General features: G+C 44.2%; 1 long non-coding RNA gene across 1 annotated transcript in view; it reads left to right on the forward strand.

The window, feature by feature from the left end:
- LOC138266561 (uncharacterized) overlaps nt 1-25,334 on the forward strand; it is a 135,343-nt gene that overhangs the window by 26,167 nt on the left and 83,842 nt on the right. Inside the window, exon 2 of the long non-coding RNA XR_011199548.1 lies at nt 17,082-17,152. This is a non-coding gene — a long non-coding RNA (uncharacterized lncRNA). The remainder of the gene's footprint in view (nt 1-17,081; nt 17,153-25,334) is intronic.

A 25,334-nucleotide genomic window follows, 5' to 3' on the forward strand; every position in this document is an offset into this window, starting at 1 on the left:
GAATGACCATGGTCTTCCCCCACATTTTTGCCTTCTGGTGCTGAACTCATTTTGCTGGAAGTAGACCTCTGTGCACTCCTGCCAATCAGCAGTTGAATGCTTGTACTCTCCTTTTTAAACATGGTAAAACTGGGATACATCTAATTGGCACATGAAATTTACTTGAAAGTCCCTATCTAAATTCAAAAGGCCTTTCCACTAATGGCCTACTGTCACCTTACCACAGATGGCCCTGTGGTGAGATTTGTATTGGGTGCGGGTAGGGATTTTCCCTCCTTGACAGGATGGCCTGGGGCAGCTGTGCCAAGACCCTCCTGGAGCTTCAAAGGATGCTGAACCTATCACTGGTAGCAGAAACTCAGAACAGGTCTTCCTCCCTTTTATCTTTCTAATCAGGTTGGCTCCAAACCCAGTGGAAAGTGGGGATGCCCAAAGCTGGTTTAGAGGGTGGACAAAGGATTGTTACTAGGCATAAGACTTGACCTGCTTGCATTGAAATCAAACACCAAACAGTGACTACAAGGGTCAGTTTGCTGACATCTTGCTTGAGCTACAGGGACCCAATAAGCTTCAAGAAGGCTTTACCTGCTTTCCAGCTGACCAGTCCCAAATGGACCTGACCTGGTATCCTCTGCTGGCCTCCGAGGGAGTGAGTTCTCTCCCCCAAGTACTCTCCCCGAGGCTCAGGACCCTTGGTTGTGGTCAGAGGCTACTCCTCCTTTTGATTGACTCCCAAACCCCAACCAGTGGCTCCTCATCGTCATCAAGCCATCCCTTGAGTCCAGTTGGCTGCCTGACCCCACTAAGACTTATATAAAAAAATCGAAGTCAGAAGGTATCTTTTCACTGTGAGGAACCTGGTCTGTGTATCCAAACATAGGTCCATTGTGGTCGGACTTATCTCTGACTTTGACACAATTGAGCGAGGCCAGATAACCTTGGTAGGAGAATAGAGGTTTTTGTTGCTATTTCTAAATCAAACTTTAAAACACATGTCTCTGGTTCTACTTATTGGATTTTTGTCATGTTTATATCACTTTTGCATTAGGATAGTCTATTTTTTAAATTGATTTGGGATTTTCTTGTATTCTCTTTTTACTTTATTACTGTTTGAGTACTGCCTAAATATTTTACACATTGCCTCTAAAACTAAGCCTCACTGCTCTTTGGCACAGCTATCAGAGGTGTGAGCATAGGTTTGTTTAGTGACTTTTGTGGCTCATCCTGACAAAGTCTAGGATAAATATTTGAAGTGGGTTCTCATCTCTGAAAGAAATACTCCAGTTTCCTAAAGTCCAGCAGCAGCACACTGCTACTGAGCTACTTATTTCCCTTTTTAAATTATGATATGGAAATGGGTGTCAGCTCTCCCCAGTGCATACACATGCACTGGTGTCCTTCATAGAATGAGTTTCATTTGAGAAAATACCATTCAAATATTAGAAAGGCATTTTCTGAAAGAAAACGCTTTGCTGTGGCTGCTTTGGCACATGCATCATAGCTTCCTGCCTTAGAGGCCATTTTTGAATTATGCTTTCTATGTAAAAATAAAAACACCAAATATTCCTACTATGTTATACGCATACGTTGTGGCTGTACAGCTCATGCACACACTACAGTGCCTATTTTTTATTTCATGGTTTTGCCGCTGCCAAATGAAACAAGCATTAGAAAAGCCAATACCTTGCTGCTTATTTTTAAATGCAAGACCAATTGGTGTGTAAGTGCTTGTTTTCAGTGTACAGCAGTGGTAAAACTCACCAACATTTTAGATGTTCAATGCTGAATTTTCTTTCCATCCTCAAACCACCCTTACAGCTCTAGTATTTTCCAGTCATTGTGGAGACCACACATTCTATCATTATTAGTATAAAGTCTTATAACTTCCTTTTTCACATTTGAAAATGTATTGGGCTAGATCCGATCTATTTTCTAAGTAAATCTTTACCTGTCAAGGAATTCCAAAGAATTCTAGGAGTACTATTTGGAATTTCTTGCTGACTCACACTCCCAGGTATCCTCACAAGCAGTGGTTCCCAACCTGGGGGTCCGCGAAGACTCCTCAAGGGCTCCGCGACTGCTTCTAAAATGATATAATATTAACAGATTAGGTCCTCAGCTTTAAGTAATAACTCATTGGTGGGTCCCTGGATTCCGATAATTATTCAGTGGGTGTCCCCCGATTCCAGTAAGGATAAAGTGGGGGTCCACAGAAGTCAAAAGGTTGGGAACCACTGCTTACAAGCATTACCTTCTACACAGATGGGAATATGCAAGTGGGAATATGCAAGTGTGCTTGCAGTAATGGAATGCAAAAGTACACTTGACCTGTGTACTTTTTCTTTATTTCCCCTGGAAAACTCTTTCCTTTAGACTCTGATCAATGTTGAGTGTACCACTTCCCCAGTTCGAATCTGAATATTTACCGCTATCCCCGACTTAGACACCAACATGGAAATGACCAGCAAAAAGTGTGTGAATACCCACCAACTGCTGCGTGTGGCCCCACCCTGGAATTCTAACAAATCCACACATGAGCATATTGCTAATGGGGAAATGATAGGAAATGCTGCAAAACTCTGACAGTCTATGATTCCGTCAATCCGCAGTGTGATTTGCCCTAATAAATAAATAAATAAATAAATACATAAATAAATATTGCTACTACGACTACTACTACTACTACTAATAATAATAATAATAATAGTAATAATAATAGTAATAATATTAATATTAATAAATAAATAAATAAATAAATAAGTCTGTTGGCCTGCTGAAGTTTCATTTCGGTGCTCAAACCGTGCTTCCAAAATGAGCAATTGTAGGACAATAGTGTCCCGCTAGCGTCCGACACCCAGCGGAAGGATTTGATTCTGTGTGTTAGCTGTGCCCCTTAGCTGAATAATTGGGACTAATAATCATGTCTACAGACTATGCACCTGGGGCCTTTTTCTCCGTGGTGTGTTGACAGAGGCAATCTTTAGGTTAAACTGCTGCATTAAACCTTAACCCTAAAGCCGTGCAGCATTTCTAATTGAGGTTCTTAAGAACCCATTTGAAAAATCAAAGTTTAGCGAACTGTGACATAATGTGAGTCGCAGTGCGTGAAAGGAACGGGTCAAGCAGTCGAATAGTTGTAAAACTCTTGGGTTTTAACTGATTGAACTGAAAATGGTGCTCAAGATTGGAGGTGCAAGTTCTTTTTATACAAATGCTCAATGCAGATTCAGACCAAGTGCCTGTGATATAAATATTAGGGCACTGGCTAAGACAGCTAATCATGTTAAATAAAAGTTATATTTTTTAAACATGATCATTTTAGTATTCGATTTTATAAATTGTGTTGGGTTTGTTGATGATTTGTTTCCTCATTAGTGCTACTATTATTCAACTTCATATAAACCATAACTGACATTTGTTTACACAACTTACAGTTTTGTAGTTTGCAAAGTCAAACAACTGATATTTTCAGCACCTAGAATTGCTTCTAGGTAGAAATTATGAGTTACTACCAATCTCTTTGTGTTACTCGATTTTAAGAGTCTACAACTCATTGCCATTGTTCAGTACTTCATTCATTATGGTCGACTTATTGGATTTATACTTAGAATATAATATTGTTAATGTCAATACATTGATGGGCTGTCATTTTCGTCTATCTGTGTATCTTCATATGGTATGTCTGCTTTCTGTAATCCATAAATATTAATGAGGGATAGTGATTGTGATTATAAACTGTCACTACCCCAAAAAACCTTTAACATGACCATGCAATCTCTGCGTTTTGACAGTAAACTAGCATACGTTTGTGTGTAAAAAACTGTTTTGGGATGCCATTAATTTAAATCGGATGGAGTAATTATTGGTGTATCATTTATTGTTACTATAAAGACTCGATATACAGTGTGAACAGAGCAGGGTTAAGTGGGCAGCTGTTCCTTTTTCACCACATTTCTATTGTTCAGAGGGCCCTGTCATTGGGAATGTAAAGGCTCAACATGCGCTAATGTTGTGTTCCAAAAACCTGCAGGCAACATAAAATATACTATGGAAATTCCCAACCAACCTTATCAAATGCCTTTTTACTCTCTATGAAAGTGTCAACACGTGACAACGAAGTGCATTTTCTGAGGAATAGCTAGATCAAAGGCCATTATTAAGTTCACATCAAGATCATGGACGTTTCTCCAGGTGACAAAATAATGATGCTCTTCCCACACTAACTTAATTAGACAGTATCTAGTCTTTTTGTTATACTGTGGCTCATAATCTGTGAGTGGAATTAAGTAAGGAATTGGTTGAGAAGACCATGCTGCTCCCTGCCTGCATTTAGCATTGGAATGAGCAGATATTTGCTTGATTTATGATTCCATGCTTTCCCAGGTCCTACATTTTGGACCTGGCCCTCTCTGCAGAGTTTTTCCCAAATGTTTTGCCCTCACCCGTCCTATTTGTCTGAATTTGCTTTGTTGGACTTAGGACTATGTGCACTTTACCACTGCTAACCAGTGCTTAAGTGCTTGTGCTCACTCCCTAAATCATGGTAAAGGTGGCTTACGCCTGAGGGCTGGTAAGTTAAATGCTACTAGTGTGTCTACAGCACTAATTGTGTCATCCACTTAATTAGCCCTTAAAAACTGTCCCAGATCTGCCATTGCAATCTGTATGCAGTTTTCGACTCCCAAGTCAACTTGACAAGTTAGCCCCTTTGCCAAGCCTAAAACTCCTTTTTTATTACATCTCACCTTGACTCATACAAAACCCCTCCTGCTACTATGATCTCCCTAACCCTTTCCACATACTCTTCTCTCCTCCAACTCTCCTTTACTGTGCCCAAGCATCATCCTATTACTATGAATTCCCAATTAACACTTCTGGATTCTTCCCTGCTCTATCCCTCCATTACTCTAGCCAATCCGACCAATATACTCACATATCCTCTGCTCAAATTAACTGATGAAAATACTAAAACTGAACTCATGTTTCCCTATACTAATCCACCACTAATTCCTCTTGGGCTCCGGAGTAGCATGCTACTCGCCAAAAAAACTCTTCAACACCTCATCAGGTGTAGTAAGCGCTATATAAATACTATTACAATACAATATAATAAGACCTTAATACAGAATAGGGCATGGAAGTAGAGGCCCAGCAGAATTGCTGCCCTTTGCATGTGGGCATTTCTGGAGGTTTTCTGTCATTTTTAAATGCAGCCTAAGTCTGCAGACTGCATTTAAATGGAACTGGTGTCCCAGTTTGACTTTGGTTCTCTGGACACTTTAAATGTGATGATCTATGTTCACATATTACATATCCCCAAGGTGTCCACCAGGTGTCCGGGGGGGGGGATCATGTAACTATAAGCAGGGGCCTTATAAAATATGTTTTATAAACCCTGATTATGGAAAAAAATTATCATTTCATTTTCCCCTATTGTTGACACTGGGCTCCATAGCCTGCATTCCAGTGTTGTATCTTATTGTATTTATAGTAAGGAAAAGCATAGAAAAGTCATTCAAGGACTTAAAAGATTTGTTTTGATAAATCCAGCAATTTGACACTGATTAAATTATCATAACTTGTACAGAAAATAAATAATAAGGCTTTTCTTTCTGTAAGCTAAAATTCATCCTTCTGAAGCTCCTCTCTGATGGGTCACTGCTAACAGGATTAGCAGAGCTGCTTTGCTTAAGTGATAAGTTGTGTCCAGGGGAGAGGCTATCTGGTGAATGGCAAATCTACAGCTACACAGTAATGCCAGAGCAAGGGGAGGGGTAATAAAACTTCAAGCCTCAAAGGAGAGCAGGACAGGAAGAGAATGCCAGGTCACCTACCCCCACCCCTCAGTGAGATACCAGACTTAAGGAAGGGATTTGCAGAGGTTAGGCGGAGGAGAGCTATGGAAATGAGCCACACTGGGGGTTGGATTAGTCAGCTGTGACTGCTCTGCTTAAACTGCAGCCATCACGGATTTGGGAAGAATGGTACTTTCTGGGACAGGAATATGCACTACTTTGGAGGAAGCGGTTGTGCATCTGGGTATCACCCTGCAGTCTACAGGTCTGAAGGGCCCCCCTTCTGATGCCCAGGAGCTGTGAATAAATATGTGAGAGGTGTATAGCCTCTTAGATCGGCTGCCTGAAACTTCAAAAGGAAGAAGGACTGCCTGGCTGGAATCTGATTCTGCACCCTTGGCCTGCACTTCTGACTGAACTGTCACTGCTGCACAATCTGGTACTACAGACCTGGGGACTGTGCCTTGCTTCAGAAATGACTCAGGAGTGGACTCCCTGCAGCTACAGGCTAACAGAGCTTCACCTGCATCATCTCCAGCAAGAGTCCACATCCAGAAGTGCATCCAGTGACCTTTTAAGGATTTGGCCAAAAGCATTGTGGGAATTGTGGTCTAACTTTCCAAGGACCATCCAGGAGATTCCAGACCCTTGGATTTGTGTTTTGGACCCTTTGCATCTGCAAGGAGGACTTCACCTCCTGAAGTTTGGAGAAATTCAGAGAATTTTGGGCAAAGTTGGTGCTGTGTGCTCCTAAGCACTAGAACACATTTCTTCATTAAAGATTCATGACTCCGGTTCCCTACATTAGATTTTTGTTGCCGTGGTGCCTATTTACTCATAAAAATATACCTATTTTAAAAAATTGGTGGGCTTTTTATAGTGTGTTGTGTCTCTCTTATGTACTGTATTGGTGTTTTTTAATGCTTTACACTCTTGTCTCCTAAGATACGGCTGCCTGCTGAGTTACAGCTACCAAGGGTTGAGCAAGGGGCTAATTTACTGAGACCTTTACTGAACCTTTATTTGGTTAGTGGCCTTATTGCCAGCAGTAGGTTCATACTTACCACTACCAATGACCCACTTTCCAACAGTTACTTTATTACATTTAATAAGTACCTCTGCCGTACATCCTAGGCTGAAGTGACTTCAGGTATCAGCATGCTGACCCCTTGTTCTGAGCTTCAGGGACACAACAAGCTCCAGAGGCCTGCTGCAACCAGACCTGCCTGACTCCTGCTGAAGTAAATTCCTCATCCCCAAGACGTGCCTTCCAGGTCCTGGACCCTTGGTGTGGTTTTAATTGAGCTCTTCCTCAAAGGAAATGAGAAATCCTGACGTTTTGGGCTCTTTGCAAGCTCAAATGGGAACATTCATGCCAAGATCTTGCTGTCCGTGCTAAGAGCCAATGTGAAGCTCCAGTAAACCAGACTCTTTGTGTTACACTGACCACCAGCAATGACTGGAAACATGAGATCTGCACTTCACGCTACAGCATTGACAGCCTGTGGTGACTGCCAACGTGAATCTCCAAAGACGGCCACCCATGACGCCTGACAAAATCTTTTTGCTACAGCGATGGCCATCCTTGACGTCCCGCTTGCTTGTTGCCTAGGTTGATACATTTCTGAAGCTGCCCATGCTCCTCATGGCCTCCTCTACCATGATCAACCTCTTCTAGCTGGACTTTAGAAGGTAACATTTTCAGCATTATAACCTGGTCCCTGTATCCAGCTCGTACTCCATTGTGATCAGCCTGAACTTGTGACTTTCACTCTGTCCCGCACAACCAGCTAACCACCAGTGGCGCTTTGCGCCTTCAGGTACTTAACTTACCTGACATCTTTTAAATTCTTCAGTTCTACTGATTGGAGTTTTGATGTTTTGGTGTTAAATAATTTATTACATTTTACTCTTTTTAAATTGGTTTTGAATTTTCCTTGTGTTGTGTTTTTACTTTATTACTGTTTATTTGTTGCATAAATACTTTACAAATTATCTCTAAGTTGAGTCTGACTGCTTTTGTTCCAAGCTATCAGAGGGTTAAGCACAGGTTATTGTAGTCCCGATATGGTGGGACACCCTGACAAGGGTTATGGCTTGCTTAGTCTCCCCACTCAACCAACAATCCATTTTCTCACAACACAATTGTTTCAAATAGTGTCAGCTAGTTAGGTGAAACTGACTGCCTAAATTGTGTGCACAATTTGTAAATTTGTAGCGTAGTCCATCCGGGTTTCTCACCTTCTCACTGGGAAGATTTTTGATGATTTTATTAAGCTTAGATAATGTTATTGGAGCTTCTAGTATGTGTTATCTATCATCTAGATGTATAATAAAATTATTGATCTGATTAACAGGGTCGTGCTGCTCTGGTTCATTTTCAGAATAAATCCTTCATAAATGGCCACAAAAGAATGACACATACAGCTTTTGAGTCAGCGATACCTTTTTACTCTGTTAGAAACAATGTATTCATGTTGACATTAAAGGGCCATTATGTTTCCATATTAATATTGCTGTGCTCTTAAACGTCTTATTCTACTTTAGCTCTGCCTTTCACTCATATAAATGAAATGGTTCTGAGGTATGGATTTTGTAACTGGCAAACTGCTATGATATGTTATGTGGTTAGGTCAGCCTCAGAAAATATGGTAATCTTCCCCTGGACATTGCTTAAAAAGAATACCAGACTTTTGGGATGCTTGCAGTGCCCCTATTTTCTCTCCAATAACCTTTTGAACATAGCTCCACTGGGTTTCAAAAGTCATGAAGGTGGTAATACCTATTTAGCCTCAGCACACTGCAGATTAGATTCCTAAATTCTTAACATATCAGATTTTGATTCTTTCAAAGCTCTTAAAATGACACCTCGCTTTTATCTACGATATAGTCCATTACATTCCATGATTTTAATTTAGGATCCCCAAACATGTTTTCCTGGTAGTAGTTTTATGACAAACATGATTTGGAATGATAATATTTCTTTGCTAATTTAATAAGGTTATTAACTTGAGTTTCAATTTTATATGCGAGGAAACTTCATCTTTGGTAAATTGGAAGACAGGTGGATTTGCTTCTCTAACACCTAGTGAACCTGGGGTAGATAGACTGCAAACACAGTGTAGATGTGACATGATGCTTTGCGTATATTATACAATAGGTTTATGTTATGTCTTCCTGATGTCCAAGTTTTTTACATTATGATTATTAGATCTAATCAGATCGAAATAAGTCTTTGTGTTATGACAGCGCTGACGAATTCCACAGTGGGGTATGCTTTTCCCATAAATGATGTACTGTGCATTGTATTCACCTAATCTGCTTTTTTAACTGTCTATGAAGGCCATGGTTGATGGTGCAGAAAATACACTGGTTGTGTTTAGGGTCGTATGTGGGACAAACATGTATGGCTCCAGAGAGCATCATTGTGATCTGTCAAAGATGCTAAGCAGGGACTTTAAAAGTGTTTTTTCCAGGTAGAAAAAACAATTTTAATATATTACCTAAGTAGTCCCCAAAGTGTACCTTGTAAACTTGTATGGCTCGATTGTTCAATATGCAAAAGTAGGACATGCTGGGGAAAGTATGCCCCATAGTCAACACTTGTAAAAAGCTGTTCCTCTCTGTTAGAAATGGGGTCTTTGGTTGACAGTCTGGTTACCCCCTGTTCAAGCAAGGACCCTCACTCTAGTTAGGATAAAAGAGAATCACCCTCAGCTAACCCCTGCTTACCCCCTTGGTAGCTTGGCAGAGCAGTAGGCTTAACCTCAGAGTGCTAGGTGTAAAGTATTTGTACCAACACACACAGTAACTTAATGAAAACACTACAAAATGACACAACACCAGTTTAGAAAAATAGGAAATATTTATCTAGACAAAACAAGACCAAAACGACAAAAATCCAACATACACAAGTCAAGTTATGATTTTTTAAAGGTTTAAAATAAAAAGAGTCTTTAGGTAGTTGTAACACCACACTAGCGCTGCTAGCGTGAAAATGTACCTGGTTTGCGTCAAAAATAACCCCGCACGGGCGGTGTGCGTCGAAAGTAACCCTGCACGGCTGTGTGCGTCGAAAACAACTCGGCACGGCGGTGCGCGTTGAAAAAGCCAGCCACACGACGATCCGAAAGTCCCGCGGCGCAGGGTGCGATCTCTCAGCCTCCGTCAGCGATGCTGCGCGTCGTTTCTCCTGCTCCGGGCGTCGGTTTTTCGGTCGCGTTTCCTGCGGCGTCGTTTCTCAGCTGCGGAACCGGCGTCGCGTCGTTTTCTCAGCCGCGATCGGATTCGCGTCGATCTTTTCTCCGCACGGCGCTCGGTGCGTGTATTTTTGTCCTTAGGCTGCCAGCCTCTCCTTTCAGGGTCCCAGGAACTGGAAGGGCACCACAGAGCAGAGTAGGGGTCTCTCCAGAGACTCCAGGTGCTGGCAGGAAGAAGTCTTTGCTATCCCTGAGACTTCAACAACAGGAGGCAAGCTCTACATCAAGCCCTTGGAGATTTCTTCTTCAAGATGGAAGGCACACAAAGTCCAGTCTTTGCCCTCTTACTCTGGCAGAAGCAGCACTGCAGGAAAGCTCCACAAAGCACAGTCACAGGCAGGGCAGCACGTTTTCCTCAGCTATCAGCTCTTCTCCAGGCAGAGGTTCCTCTTGGTTCCAGAAGTGTTTCTAAAGTTTGTAAGTTTGGGTGCCCTTCTTATACCCATTTTAGTCTTTGAAGTCACCTTTCTTCAAAGGGGACTCACACCTTCTTGTGAAATCCTGCCTTGCCCAGGCAAGGCCTCAGACACACACCAGGGGGCTGGAGACAGCATTGTCAGAGGCAGGCACAGTCCTTTCAGATGAGAGTGACCACTCCACCCCTCCCTCCTAGCAGAGATGGCTAATCAGGAAATGCAGATCACACCCCAGCTCCCTTTGTGTCACTGTCTGGTGTGAGGTGAAAAACAACCCAACTGTCAAACTGACCCAGACAGGGAATCCACAAACCAGGCAGAGTCACAGAATGGTTTAAGCAAGAAAATGCTCACTTTCTAAAAGTGGCATTTCCAAACGCACAATCTCAAAATCAACTTTACTAAAAGATGTATTTTTAAATTGTGAGTTCAGGGGTCCCAAACTCCACATGTCCATCTACTCTCTAGGGGAATCTACACTTTAATCATATTTAAAGGTAGCCCCCATATTATCCTATGAGAGAGAGACAGACCTTGCAACAGTGAAAACGAAATTGGCAGTATTTCACTGTCAGGACATATAAACCACATTACTATATGTCCTACCTTATCCATACACTGCACCCTGCCCTTGGGGCTACCTAGGGCCTACCTTAGGGGTACCTTACATGTAAGGAAAGGGAAGGTTTAGGCCTGGCAAGTGGGTACACTTGCCAAGTCGAATTTACAGTGTAAAAATACACATACAGACACTGCAGGGGCAGGTCTGAGACATGATTACAGAGCTACTTATGTGGGTGGCACAACCAGTGCTGCAGGCCCACTAGTAGCATTTGATTTACAGGCCCTGGCACCTCTAGTGCACCTTACTAGGGACTTACTAGTAAATCAAATATGCCAATCATGGATAAACCACTTACATACAATTTAAACAGGAGAGCACATGCACTTTAGCACTGGTTAGCAGTGGTAAAGTGCTCAGAGTTGAAAAGCCAACAGCAACATGTCAGAAAAAAATAGGAGGCAGGAGGCGAAAAAGACTGGGGATGACCCTGCATAAGCAAAAGTCCAACACGACCCCCTACCAGCCTAAAGCCAGGGGAGAACAATCAATACCTTGATGTACTTCCCTGATTGGGGCGATAGAACAGGGACCCAGGCCCACAACAGCAGGGGCATGTTCCAGTTCTACGCCTTCCTGACTCCAGTTGGATCCCTCTGTCCATACTCTCAGGGCCCACTAAGCTAACCCATGGGGAACCCTTCTCCACATCTACAGACACCATCTGTGCAACACCTAACTTTACTTTGCTCACAGATGTATTGCAATGGGCAGATAGTACCACCAGGGCCAACACAGTGGTGTTGCCCACTCCACCCCCGGGGTGTGACTCTCGTCCTTCCCCCCCCAGGGGCAACTCTGTCCACCAGGACAGCAAGCCACAGTGGCCCCAGACAACTGTCAGGGATGAGAGCCCGACCTCAGGCCTCTCTAACCACTGTGACTGTGGAGAGTGGGGGGTGGTAGCCCCAGGTGCCTGGCACCCTTTGACCACTCTCTCTTCCACCAGGTCAGGGATGACAACCTGACCCTGGTCCTCCCCTCTGGGGCTCTGTAACCTCCCGGCAGACGCGGCACCCCCAGAGTCAAAAACTGTCAGGGTGCTTGTAGAAGCAGTCCTGCACAATTCTTCCACCAGTGCAGGGATGTTAACCTGCAACTGATCCTCCAACCTGGGGTCTGTACCTTCAGGTTGGACCAGGGCCAGGGGTGAGGCTTCCCTCCCCCTGCCCTCTCCTCTGGGGTCCTGGACCACCCAACTAGGAGTGGCCCCCCCAGAAGACAACATGGTAGGGGCACTGTTAGCAGTAGCCCCTTCCTCCAGGTCAGGGGGGACACCCTTAACCTGGCCTCCCAATCCAGGGTCTGTACCCACAGACTGGATCACTGCCTGGCAAACCAGGACTTCCTGGGGGGCATACCTACCCCCTACCAGGTCAGAGTTTACCCTCTGAACCTGGTCATCCAACCCAGGGTCACCACCCTGCGGTTGAACCACTGCCTGGCACACCAGGACTTCCTTGGGAGCACACTTACCCCCCATCAGGTCAGAGTTTACCCCCTGAACCTGATCATTCAACCCAGAGTCACCACCCTGCGGTTGAACCATTGCCTGGCACACCAGGACTTCCAGGGGGGCACACTTACCCCCCTCAAGGGACACACTGTCCCGAAGGGCCACACAAGAGTCTGGCTGGCACAGGTCTCCTGACCTCTGCCCATCTGACAGAGTCTGGATTCCCCCCAACCCAGAAATGGTCTTACCAAGGTCATTCATGGGGGGCTCTGCTCTCAGAGCTGACCCCTGACCCTCCAGGTTCTCCACTGGGGTCCGCAACCCCCTCTCAACCCTCTGTCTGGACTTCTGCACCCCCTCACTAGGAGTGGTACTGCCAGACACCAGAACTGGTGGGACGCTGGCTACAGCCGCCCCCCCAAGTTCTCCTGACACTGTGGGGTCTCCCTCAACAGATGGCCCTATGGTACAGGCTAGGCTCCCCTCCTGGTGTTCCCGCAGGGAACCCTCCAGGACCTGGGACCGGATCTCGGGCACCTTGGGCCTCAACCCATCCCCATTCCCTCTCCTCTGAGACTGGACATGGGGTCCCTCACCCATCCCACTACACTGGGACCTACCTGGGACACTACAATCCTTCCCTACCTCACCTGGTTGGGAACTACCTAGATCACTCCTCTCAGGAGCACCCCCAAATGCCTCTTCAGACTCTCTGGTACTCACCCAGAAGTCTGCCTCCATTGTAAGCTCCCTGGGGTCAGAGAACTCACACTCCACCTGGTGTTGGCATAGCTCTGGAAAATAAGGACTAGACATATGCTCTCCAGCAATTACATCACTCAGCCCCTCACATGAATTAACCAAAGTACCCTTCACCCAACCATCCAGTGACTCTGCCTTGAAAAAGCACCCCACATCACCCTCCTGAGACTGGTGAGACAGTACCTGACTGTCCCTGACACTCAACCCACACTCTTCTGGGATGTTTTCACACTCCATAACCAGGACTTCTACCTGGGGGGAACCCCTCTCCCTGTCACTCTCACCTAGAGTCAGTAGAGTGTCCCTCCCACCAGTAGGAATATGACTCCCCAGGCCAGTTCCCCAATCCACCTCAGGGACCCTGTGCATCACTGGAGCTACCTCATACCCCTGAACCTCCTGGCGTGTGTTAACTCCCTCCTTCAAGTAGGGCACCACCTCTCTGGGCATGTGCACTTCTGCAGCATCACTGGATATACAATTGTTGCTGCCACCATTCCAGCTGGACTCAGCCCTCATGACTTCCAGCTCTTTCAATTTAAGCTCGTAAGCATAAATCATTTTTTTAATCTCTAAGTTCCTCCTCCTTTCTTCCAACTCCCAATTGAGCTTTTTCAGCTCCCATTGGTACTCCCTCTCTGCCTGTCTGTCCTGTAACTCTTCAGGAGTCAGACCCTTGGGTGACACCCTGCCACCCCTCCTGGGGACCCTCCCCCCAGGCGTAACAGGTTCCTCCACTACACCACTGTGTATCCTCTGCACTTCCCCCCCCATATTCTCCTCCTCTGTGTGCCTTCCAGCCTTCTTGATTGTCACCCAGGCCCTCTGTGCCTGTTGCAGCTCCCCCTCCCTGGTGGAGCTCTCAGTGGGACAGTCAAGATCTTTAAGGAACTGTTTCAATTGAGCAACTGAGTACTCCTTCAGTTTCTCCATTTCAAACACAGCTCCAGCTGTTGCATCTCCAGATTGAGACATGATGGTCACAAGTGCAAAGTTCCAAAAGGCAGAAAAAAATAATTTCCCAATGAAGTAAAAAGAATCAGTCAAGGGATCAGCAAAATCATGGAAGTAGAATAAAAAGAGTCCTTAAGAGAAAAATCAAAAGATCACCAAACAAGTAGTATGTGGTCACGTAGTGGTCTGAGATCAAAACAGTAGTGTACACTTAATTACTGTATGTCAAGTACAAATACAAGTCCAATCCCGACCGCTGGTCACCAATGTTAGAAATGGGGTCTTTGGTTGACAGTCTGGTTACCCCCTGTTCAAGCAAGGACCCTCACTCTAGTTAGGATAAAAGAGAATCACCCTCAGCTAACCCCTGCTTACCCCCTTGGTAGCTTGGCAGAGCAGTAGGCTTAACCTCAGAGTGCTAGGTGTAAAGTATTTGTACCAACACACACAGTAACTTAATGAAAACACTACAAAATGACACAACACCAGTTTAGAAAAATAGGAAATATTTATCTAGACAAAACAAGACCAAAACGACAAAAATCCAACATACACAAGTCAAGTTATGATTTTTTAAAGGTTTAAAATAAAAAGAGTCTTTAGGTAGTTGTAACACCACACTAGCGCTGCTAGCGTGAAAATGTACCTGGTTTGCGTCAAAAATAACCCCGCACGGGCGGTGTGCGTCGAAAGTAACCCTGCACGGCTGTGTGCGTCGAAAACAACTCGGCACGGCGGTGCGCGTTGAAAAAGCCAGCCACACGATGATCCGAAAGTCCCGCGGCGCAGGGTGCGATCTCTCAGCCTCCGTCAGCGATGCTGCGCGTCGTTTCTCCTGCTCCGGGCGTCGGTTTTTCGGTCGCGTTTCCTGCGGCGTCGTTTCTCAGCTGCGGAACCGGCGTCGCGTCGTTTTCTCAGCCGCGATCGGATTCGCGTCGATCTTTTCTCCGCACGGCGCTCGGTGCGTGTATTTTTGTCCTTAGGCTGCCAGCCTCTCCTTTCAGGGTCCCAGGAACTGGAAGGGCACCACAGAGCAGAGTAGGGGTCTCTCCAGAGACTCCAGGTGCTGGCAGGAAGAAGTCTTTGCTATCCCTGAGACTTCAACAACAGGAGGCAAGCTCTACATCAAGCCCTTGGAGATTTCTTCTTCAAGATGGAAGGCACACAAAGTCCAGTCTTTGCCCTCTTACTCTGGCAGAAGCAGCACTGCAGGAAAGCTCCACAAAGCACAGTCACAGGCAGGGCAGCACGTTTTCCTCAGCTATCAGCTCTTCTCCAGGCAGAGGTTCCTCTTGGTTCCAGAAGTGTTTCTAAAGTTTGTAAGTTTGGGTGCCCTTCTTATACCCATTTTAGTCTTTGAAGTCACCTTTCTTCAAAGGGGACTCACACCTTCTTGTGAAATCCTGCCTTGCCCAGGCAAGGCCTCAGACACACACCAGGGGGCTGGAGACAGCATTGTCAGAGGCAGGCACAGTCCTTTCAGATGAGAGTGACCACTCCACCCCTCCCTCCTAGCAGAGATGGCTAATCAGGAAATGCAGATCACACCCCAGCTCCCTTTGTGTCACTGTCTGGTGTGAGGTGAAAAACAACCCAACTGTCAAACTGACCCAGACAGGGAATCCACAAACCAGGCAGAGTCACAGAATGGTTTAAGCAAGAAAATGCTCACTTTCTAAAAGTGGCATTTCCAAACGCACAATCTCAAAATCAACTTTACTAAAAGATGTATTTTTAAATTGTGAGTTCAGGGGTCCCAAACTCCACATGTCCATCTACTCTCTAGGGGAATCTACACTTTAATCATATTTAAAGGTAGCCCCCATATTATCCTATGAGAGAGAGACAGACCTTGCAACAGTGAAAACGAAATTGGCAGTATTTCACTGTCAGGACATATAAACCACATTACTATATGTCCTACCTTATCCATACACTGCACCCTGCCCTTGGGGCTACCTAGGGCCTACCTTAGGGGTGCCTTACATGTAAGGAAAGGGAAGGTTTAGGCCTGGCAAGTGGGTACACTTGCCAAGTCGAATTTACAGTGTAAAAATACACATACAGACACTGCAGGGGCAGGTCTGAGACATGATTACAGAGCTACTTATGTGGGTGGCACAACCAGTGCTGCAGGCCCACTAGTAGCATTTGATTTACAGGCCCTGGCACCTCTAGTGCACCTTACTAGGGACTTACTAGTAAATCAAATATGCCAATCATGGATAAACCACTTACATACAATTTAAACAGGAGAGCATATGCACTTTAGCACTGGTTAGCAGTGGTAAAGTGCTCAGAGTTGAAAAGCCAACAGCAACATGTCAGAAAAAAATAGGAGGCAGGAGGCGAAAAAGACGGGGGATGACCCTGCATAAGCAAAAGTCCAACACTCTCTATTTAGGTCAAACTACATTTTCCATGAACAGGTCTAATATGAATAAAAGTCACTTTATTGCATCTTGACCTAGGAAAATGTTACATTTATGGATCAAAATTATATTCGACTTTGAAACAACTAATTCTCTGCTGAAAGTACATTTTGATAGCCATAATGGAAAGATATCTTTAGAAAAGTGTGACCTTGTTTATAATGGTTTTGCCTCACAGCACTACTCTAGAGACTGAATACACATTACTAGGTAGCTGTTAGCAACCATCCTCCTTGCATGCAATGGCTTGGTCTCTGGCAGGAGGAAGGCAGAAGTCATGTTAACACTGGCCATATAGCAGAGAACGGACCATCCAAAAGGGAGGTGGATGGGAAAATATGGAAATCAAACGAGCAGCTTTCACAGCTTTTCCTTTGTATTGTAGGGAGAGATGTCAGAAACTGCATCCATTCATCCCCAGAGCCATCATGGACTTTTTGGGACCCAATTACAAAGGTAAATATGCATACATTTATTTACGAAGGTACATATACTATATTTATTTAATCATGTATGTGTTTACAGCTACACTTAAGTTTACACTTTTTGTTATTCACCATTTCCGAGTGTAGATTTACACTTAAGTGTAGACCTAATATCTTTATCCCCTCAGTTCATGTGGTAGAGAAATCAAAGACTGAATTTACAAGTATAAAGTTACTACTAGTAATTTTTCACCTGTCGGTGGAGACAATTAGTTTTAATCTTAAAGCACGTTAACTCTTCAAAAGACATGTTTATTAAATATAAAAAAATATATATATATTCAGTTTTTACCAATATATAGTACATAGATTAAAAGTTATGGTTAAATATGTCTGTAATAAATAAGCAAACAATTCATTAAAAAAAAAGTGATAACATATTTAGTCATCAATTTTGTATGATTAAACATTATGGCCCCCATTACAAGTTTGGCACTCCGAGGTCCTCCAAACCGTGGTGGCGGTCGGACCGCCGCACTCCTGGTGGTCAGACTGCCAGATTGCGTCCCCGGAGGTCTGACCACCAGGGGACCACCGACACTGCCAGGATCATGGATCCCGACGTGGTGGCGGCGGTCAGAGTCATGCTTAGCCATGACGGAGCTGAGTTTAGTGCTGCAGTGCTGATCACGAGTCCTCTTTCCGCTAGCCTTTTCATGGTGAGGTCCCGGCCATGAAAAGGCTGGTGGAAAGGCAGTGCTGGGGGCCACAGTGGGTCCCTGCACCGCAGTGTCTCCCTTGCCAGCACCCTCAGAATGCGCACTTTCTGTAGACCTTAAACATTCCGAAGGTGATGTTGGTCCAAGGCCAATGCCCTGGCACTGTTTCCAGCGGTCAGCCGGGGGGAAAAATCGTGATATGAATGGGGGGGTGGGCGGAGGCCGCCTGTACGACCGCAGCCTCCTCCCTGTGGCTTTGCCAGTCATTTGGCAGTCAGCTCATTACGACTGCCAAAGTCGTAATGAGGCCCTTTATGTGCGTGTTTTGGGGTTATCCATCAAGCAGGGGCTAAGAAAAAGGGGGAGCCCAGACCACATGTTCCCAAATTAATATTCTGTAGGAAAATTAGACAAACTACAGTCAAAATGTTTGAAAGGATTAACACTAAATTTGGCAGGAAGCTAGATCTTGGTCTAGAAAGTGTGCTTTTTGTGATCTGGTGTAAATTTGTTCAGTATTTTTTGAGAAATAAGGTTCAAAATGTATATCTAACGCAAATTGCGGAGGCTCCGCCGCGCCGACAGATCTAATTTGATTGGTTGCCATCACATCAACATAGGAGCGATGGCAGCTATTTTAAGGCTCAGGAAATTGGTAACCTGTCCTGAAAATACATTAAAAAAAACATGTAGGGGGAGGGTAGGCATACCCTGCCATCCTAAGCCTGCGGCGGTGCCAGAGGACGCAGCAGGTTGGGTGATTTGGAATATTTTTTGGGGGGAATTGGGCATGTGCCCCACCCTTCTTCAGCCTTGGAAAAGCCCCGGGCTCGCGCTTTTTTGCCAAAGCTCTATTATGGCGGTCTTGATATGGGTTCGGGTATCCCATAAAATATTTATAAGTTCCCTCATTCAATCCAACAAGAGATCAAGACACCAAACGAATAGTTCCAAAATATATTGTAAAAAAGAAGAAAGAAATGGTATTCCTCCCAACGCGTTTCAGCCGTAGCCTTATTCACGGGTGGGGGTGTGTGACAAACAACAACTATAAATACATAATCACAAACACAAAAGAAGGACTAATCACAAAATCCAAAGTATATATACAAGTCCTTCTAGAAAACCATGGGTGCCATCTTGTAGAAGCATATAAGGCGAAATGTATACCAAAAAAACATCATGTACGTATAAAAAAGCTAGTATCTCGGCTGATAAATAAATATATATATATGTGTGTATATATATATATATATTTATATATAAATATATATATATATATATATATGTTCACTGAGAAAAACAAGGGTTACAGGGACGTTATAGTTAAGAAATAGAATAAAAAAAAAAAATGAAATTCACTTAAAAACCAAAGGTTACACGAACGTTATAGTTAGGCTCACATTTTAAATGTACCAAACCATAGAAATTCACCTGCTATAGAGTTATCTCAAGTAATTATAACTCGCGCCTGAAGGTTTCTATAACTCACCCCTCCACCATGAACAGTTTTTTGTCAAAAGTTTCACTGTAGATATTACATTCATATTATCAATGATGTTATCAAAGATGTCATGAGTACCATAATTTATGGGGTAATTAGCAGTGCATGGTAAGGGTGTGAGTTAGAGTTACCTTAGGGCACGAGTTGTAGTTACTTGAGATAACTCTAACTATAACAGGGAAACTTCTATGTTTTGAAATGTGATCTTAACTATAATGTCCCTGTAACCTTTGATTTTTTTTAAGTGAATTTCTATGTTTTCTTAAATTTTATTTCCTAACAATAACATCCCTGCAACCTTTGTTTTTTTCAGTGAATTTCTGTTTTTTAATGTAAAGTAATTGTTATTACTATAGGTTAATCCAACTACGGCCGTGGGTGGCCTGCGGCTAACCCCCTATAACCACCCAACCCCAAAGGGACTGCGTGGTGGGGGGTTGGTCGCAGAGCTTGGCCTGCAGTCAGACCCTGTGGCTAACCCCCCCTAACCCTCTAACCCCCTAACCTTTGGCCATGTGCGATGGGAGTTGCCCACAGCCTGTTTCTCTGGGTATGAGAATAGGTGTGAGAGGGTGTATCTTGGTGTGATAGTGGCTGTGAGAGTGTCTGTCTAGGTGTGAGTGTGGGTGCATCAGTGTCTTCGTGGTTCTGTGAGTGGGTGCACCAGTGTCTTTGTTTGTCTGTGAGAGGGTTTCAGTGGGTCTGTGAGTGGGTGTGTGAGAGTCTGAGTGGGTCTGTGAGTGAGTGTGTGTGAGTGGGTCTGTGAGTGGATGCGTGAGGCTCTGAGTGGGTGCATGAGGGTCTGAGTGGATGTGTGAGTGGGAGAAAGATAGTGAAAATCAGAAAGTTAGAGAGAGAAAGAGAGTGAGAGGGAGAGAGCCAGTGAGTTTTTTTTAGACTTTGCTGAACAATGCATTTAGAATGAGATACTTCTGGACATATTGAAAATAAAAATGTATTTGTCAATTAAAAAGAGTGCGATCACCTTTCATTATGAACCTTAAACTTTTGAAGTTCAACATTTTTTTTAAAGGAAAATGACCACAGACACACCTGGAGTAGAATCCTCAACTTCCAGTGCAAGGGATTGTGACCTTAACCTTTAGGCCATAGGTGACTACTTACTGTGATGTTTTCAGACATACCTATGACAGTCAACCCTTGCATGTAATTGGAAAGAAACTTGAATGATCCATTACTAGGAAGGTTTAACAATAAAAACACTAGTAAATAAACAAACACACTGCCAAGCCATACTAGAATTTGAACCTTCAGCCTACTGAGTGACAGCACAAGATCTTGACTGTTAGGCCATAAGGGACTCTGTTCCACTCTGCATCCAAATGTGACTATAACATTTGTACCAAACATCCTGCTAATCTTACTCTTTCAATGACAATCTCTCTCTCTCTCTTCCATCCCTTTATAGGATGGAAAAGAGAGAGAAAGAGAGAGTGACCGGACTGCAGGAGGAGCCAAAAGGCCCCGTGGTCCTAGCTGGCTTCCCACGTCCTGTGGGAGCCGGCATTGCTCCCACTAGCAGGGAGCTGCTTTAAATAGCAGCTTCCTGCTTGCTGGAGTAATGTTTTTATCTGTTTCCCTGCATGCTTATTTGTGTGCATGGAATCAGATAAAAACTATGCTTTCTGCCAGCGGGAGCTGTTTTACAAAATCGGATTTTGTTTGCTTTTGCTTGGTGGGAGCTGTCAGCTCTCACCAAGCAAAAGCAAACAGCTAAGTCCCGGGGGTGGGCACACCAGGACATAGCAGGAGCCAGCCCCAGTGGGTGATGGTCCCCAGGGCCATCTTTTACTCCTCCAATGGTTATGGCCCTGGGGCCAGGGGACTGCCTGGATCCCCTCACATTATGGTATTTTAGCCCCGGGGCTGTGGGAGGGGGTCATGCAGCCCCCGCACACATGCACATTTTCAGCCCTGGGAGATGGTGGGACCTAGGGCTGGGCAGCAACCCCAAATCCATTTTCTATAAAGCCCCGGGGAGGTGGGCCCCAGAGATTACAGTCCCCAGGGCAGCAGGGGGTCAGGATGCCCCACCATTCAAATTGTAACTGCACCCAGAATCTGCCCACTCAGGGGGTTTAGTGAACAAGTGCAGGAGCCTGGGCTTGGTTTTAAAAAAAAAAAGTTCAGCAGACCCGCATATGGCTGTGATTCTCACTGGAAATTTTAACAAAATGCCTGGTCCCTCTGAGACTCCAGCACCAGAGCTAAAGTGTCAGAGTGTATCTACCCTGGTTCCTTTTCTTTTTTTCACCTCTTTTCCTAGGACTTGGCTGAAGCCAAGTACCAACATGGCTGCCAACACTTCCATGTTGAAGTGTCGGCAGCCAATCAGATCGCAGCACGAGATCAGCAGGGTTCGCAGAGCCTTCACGTCCCTATATAAACAAATTTGGATATTATTTAATTTCTTACAATCTACTGAACAGATTTACACCAAATAACAAAAAGGTTGCTTTCTGGACCAAGAGCCATGTTTCTGACAAATTTGGTGTAATTCCGTCCAGTGTTCAGGAGCTTCTCCAGTTCAAAATCACTATGGAAAAATACATTGGGCAAATGCGTTTTGGGACACCCCTTTTTCTCACCCCCACTTGACGGATGACCCCAAAACTTTCCAGACAGGAGCTGACATTACTTTTGAATGCGCTCACGAGGGGGGGAGGGCGCATTGCATCTTTCATCGTTTCCTTTTAGCCTTGAGGAAGCGGTGGTCCCCGGGGTCCATGGCAGACGTATTGGAGAGCAGGGGAGGTGGTGGACCCCAGGATGCGGGGGCCATGTGCCCCCTCATATATTCTATTGAGTGCCTTGTTAAAGTGGCACTCCCCTGGACTGCAGGGGGGGTGCACGGCCACTCATACATTGTAATCATTGCCCCAGGGAGGTGACACTGCTGGGGCTTCAGTGAGGCATTGCGCCCCACCACATATTTTACCAAGTATTTGGCCTGGAGAGGTAGCACACCCCCACATATTTTTTCAAGTGTTCCCCTGGGCGTGGGGTGCACCCCCCATACTTTATATGTAAAGCCCCGGGCAAGTTGCGGTCCCCCGGGCTTCTGTAAGGCCTGGGGCACCTTCTCCTTAAGATAATATTTACCCATGACCTGGCCCACCCAGGGGCAAAAATAAAAGCAAGCGGGACACTGCCCTTGCTTTTTAAAAAAACAATCACACACAATTAATAATTATTTGCCATTTTTGCCGTGATTTAAAAAAATGCTTTTTAGCCTGGGGAGGGATGTGGGATGGGGTATCACAGGGAGCCCTGCCTCCTTTCTTTTTTTTCATTTTTATTTGAGATGCGACTGAAGCCGAGTCTCAAAATGGCTGCCAACAGTTCCTGGCTGCTCTCCACCTAAACTTGGGAACTACCCAAAGTTCTCTTTTGTTTTTCGAATAGATATAGCTATATGTAGATATATTGCACAGTGGCTTTGACACTGTGTAGTTATAGTTAGGAGTTAGTTATGATAGGAAATCCATTTTGTATTTTCCTAATAACTTTGGTTCCATTTGATAAATCTTCATAAAACTTTTTTTTTAAAGGTTCATCCACCTCATTTCCTTCCTGAACAGTTTCAGGGTGCTCTGTCAAGCATGGGTCAAGGAATAAGGGAGTTCCATAAAGCAATTTCTACATGAAGTTTCCAAAGGGATTTTTGAACAGGCGAAACGACTGAATGGAATTACACAAAATTTGTCAGAAAGCTAGATGTTAACGCAGAAAGCATGCCTTTTGTCACTTAGTGTAAATCTGTTCAGTAGTTTTAGAGAATGTAAGCCTAAAAATGTATAGATATCAGGACTTTTGAGCTCACATTCAAAAATACTAGCCTTCTGATTGACTTAGAGTTTTTTTCAGAGAGAGTGCCCTGATTAGCTGACACAACATGAATATAAATGTTGTAGCAGCTATTATAGGACTTTAGGACTTGATCCCTTAACCTGAATATGTTTTTAAAAGAGGAAATAAGGGGGGAGTTAGAAATACTCTGACCCTCTAGCCTTTGGCCAAAATGTAAAAAGGAAAAAATTTACTGCACAGCAGTCCCCCAAAACATGGCAATCTCCTGTATTTTACTAATTTTTCTCTGGGGTAGGCCAGGGGCTGGAGACCGGTGCTCATTTTATTTTCATTTGGCAAAAGGGATGTGAGGACCCCACCTGCATCAACTCATGGCCCTGGGGATCACATGCTTTTTGTGCTGATTAAAGACTATCCCAGCGTCTCCATGCCCTGCGACAGTGTGAACTTTAGGCGACTGGCGCATTTCCCTTTCCTCCCATGTCTGGGGCAGGGCAGGTCGCACTGGCCACACTACTCCCTGCTCGTCCTCAAGACATGCAGGGCTTTTGCTTGTTGGGAACACAAAGGAAATGTTGTTGGCTCCCACGAGGCCAGGACAGGGGCTGCCTGCGAGAAGCTTAAAGAGTTGCGGGGCTGCAAATTACTGCAAGCTGGGGTTATCCTGCTTGGGACCCTGGCACACAAAAGGTAGATGAAAAAATGTGTCAAGAGCCTACCAACAATAATAATAAATGAGCGGCTGTGGCTGCTGATTTATGAATCACTGCTTCGGCAAGGAGTGCTTCATGGAACCCTAGAAAAGCTAATTAGCATATTTGTTTTTGCTTTGTGGTGCTCCATACTGGGCAGGAGCACCACAAAGTTGTTTTAGGAGTATTTCTGGGGGCTTATGGTTTGTGCAGTAGCCCTATTGAAAAATCACTTAAAGTTAACCCTATGTTTCCTGTGGTCTAAATAAAGAGGCCCCCAAGAAAAGTTTATATTGTTTTCAAGCAATCCTTAAGGTGGAGATTTTGCTTTACGGGTTAGGAGATCTATTGTGGTTCTTTGGCTGCATTACATGGCATGGGAAATGTAAAAGAAAGTCCCCTGTCACATATATATTGTTGTTTTAAATAAAATACTTTTTAAAAATGTTTATTGATGCATATTCCAATACTTGTTATCAGTAACAAATGTGGTTATGGATTCTATTGGCCTTAATGCTGAATGCGAAGATGAGCGAGAAGATGAGCGACCCCCTGACAAAGCCTATTGACTTGCCTTCATATATTGATGTGTTGAACTCTTGACAAAGCAAATAGGCTTGCCTTGTAGATTGACGTAGTTACCCGGTGACAAAACCATTAGGCCTCTTTTATATATTGAGTTGACTACATACTGGGGTTTGAAATAGTTTGGGATATTAATTAATCTTACTTTACATTATAAAAGTGTAGAAATTCACTGAAAGACCCATATGTTAAATTGACATTAAAGTTAGGAATGGTAATAATATCATACTTTACATTAAAAAAAAACCTCAGCAAATGAAAAAAGGTTAAAGTCACTTTGTAGTGTAGGTAAAAATTCCATTGAACCGTAATATTTTAAACTCAAAAGCACACACACACACACACACACACACACACTTACACATGCACCCACACTTACATCCACACACACACACACACATAGTGAATCAGCCAGGTCACCCCAGATTGTTTTACTTTTTTTGCTGAATTTGAAGAACATAGAAGCAGTGCGCTAGTACTCCTGTTAAGCAGGAATAAAGGGCCCGTGTTCCCCATTTAAACATAGTTAAATTGGCTTACCCCTGATAGACATATTTAATATGCCTTTAAGTCCCTTGAATATGGTGTAGGAGATACACCTAGGGCCTGAGAGTTAACTGTCACCTGTGGACTGCAGCATCTATGGTGCATCCACAGAAGTGGTCTGTATAGAGTAGCTTCAGGCCTACCATGTGTAGCCTGAGTGCAGCAACCTAAGAACCAGCTGTCTAATATGTCAAATTACCCCTTTTTGAAAGGCCATAAAAACTAGTTTTAACTATTAAAATGTTACCCCTAAGTACACCTTGTTGTACACATGATGTTTCTGTCACTCAAAAGTGGAATATGTGCAAAATTAAGATAGGCATGTTCCTTCAGGCA

The sequence above is a fragment of the Pleurodeles waltl genome, chromosome 11 (genome assembly GCF_031143425.1).
Source record: "Pleurodeles waltl isolate 20211129_DDA chromosome 11, aPleWal1.hap1.20221129, whole genome shotgun sequence".
In the NCBI taxonomy this organism is placed as follows: Eukaryota; Metazoa; Chordata; class Amphibia; order Caudata; family Salamandridae; genus Pleurodeles; species Pleurodeles waltl.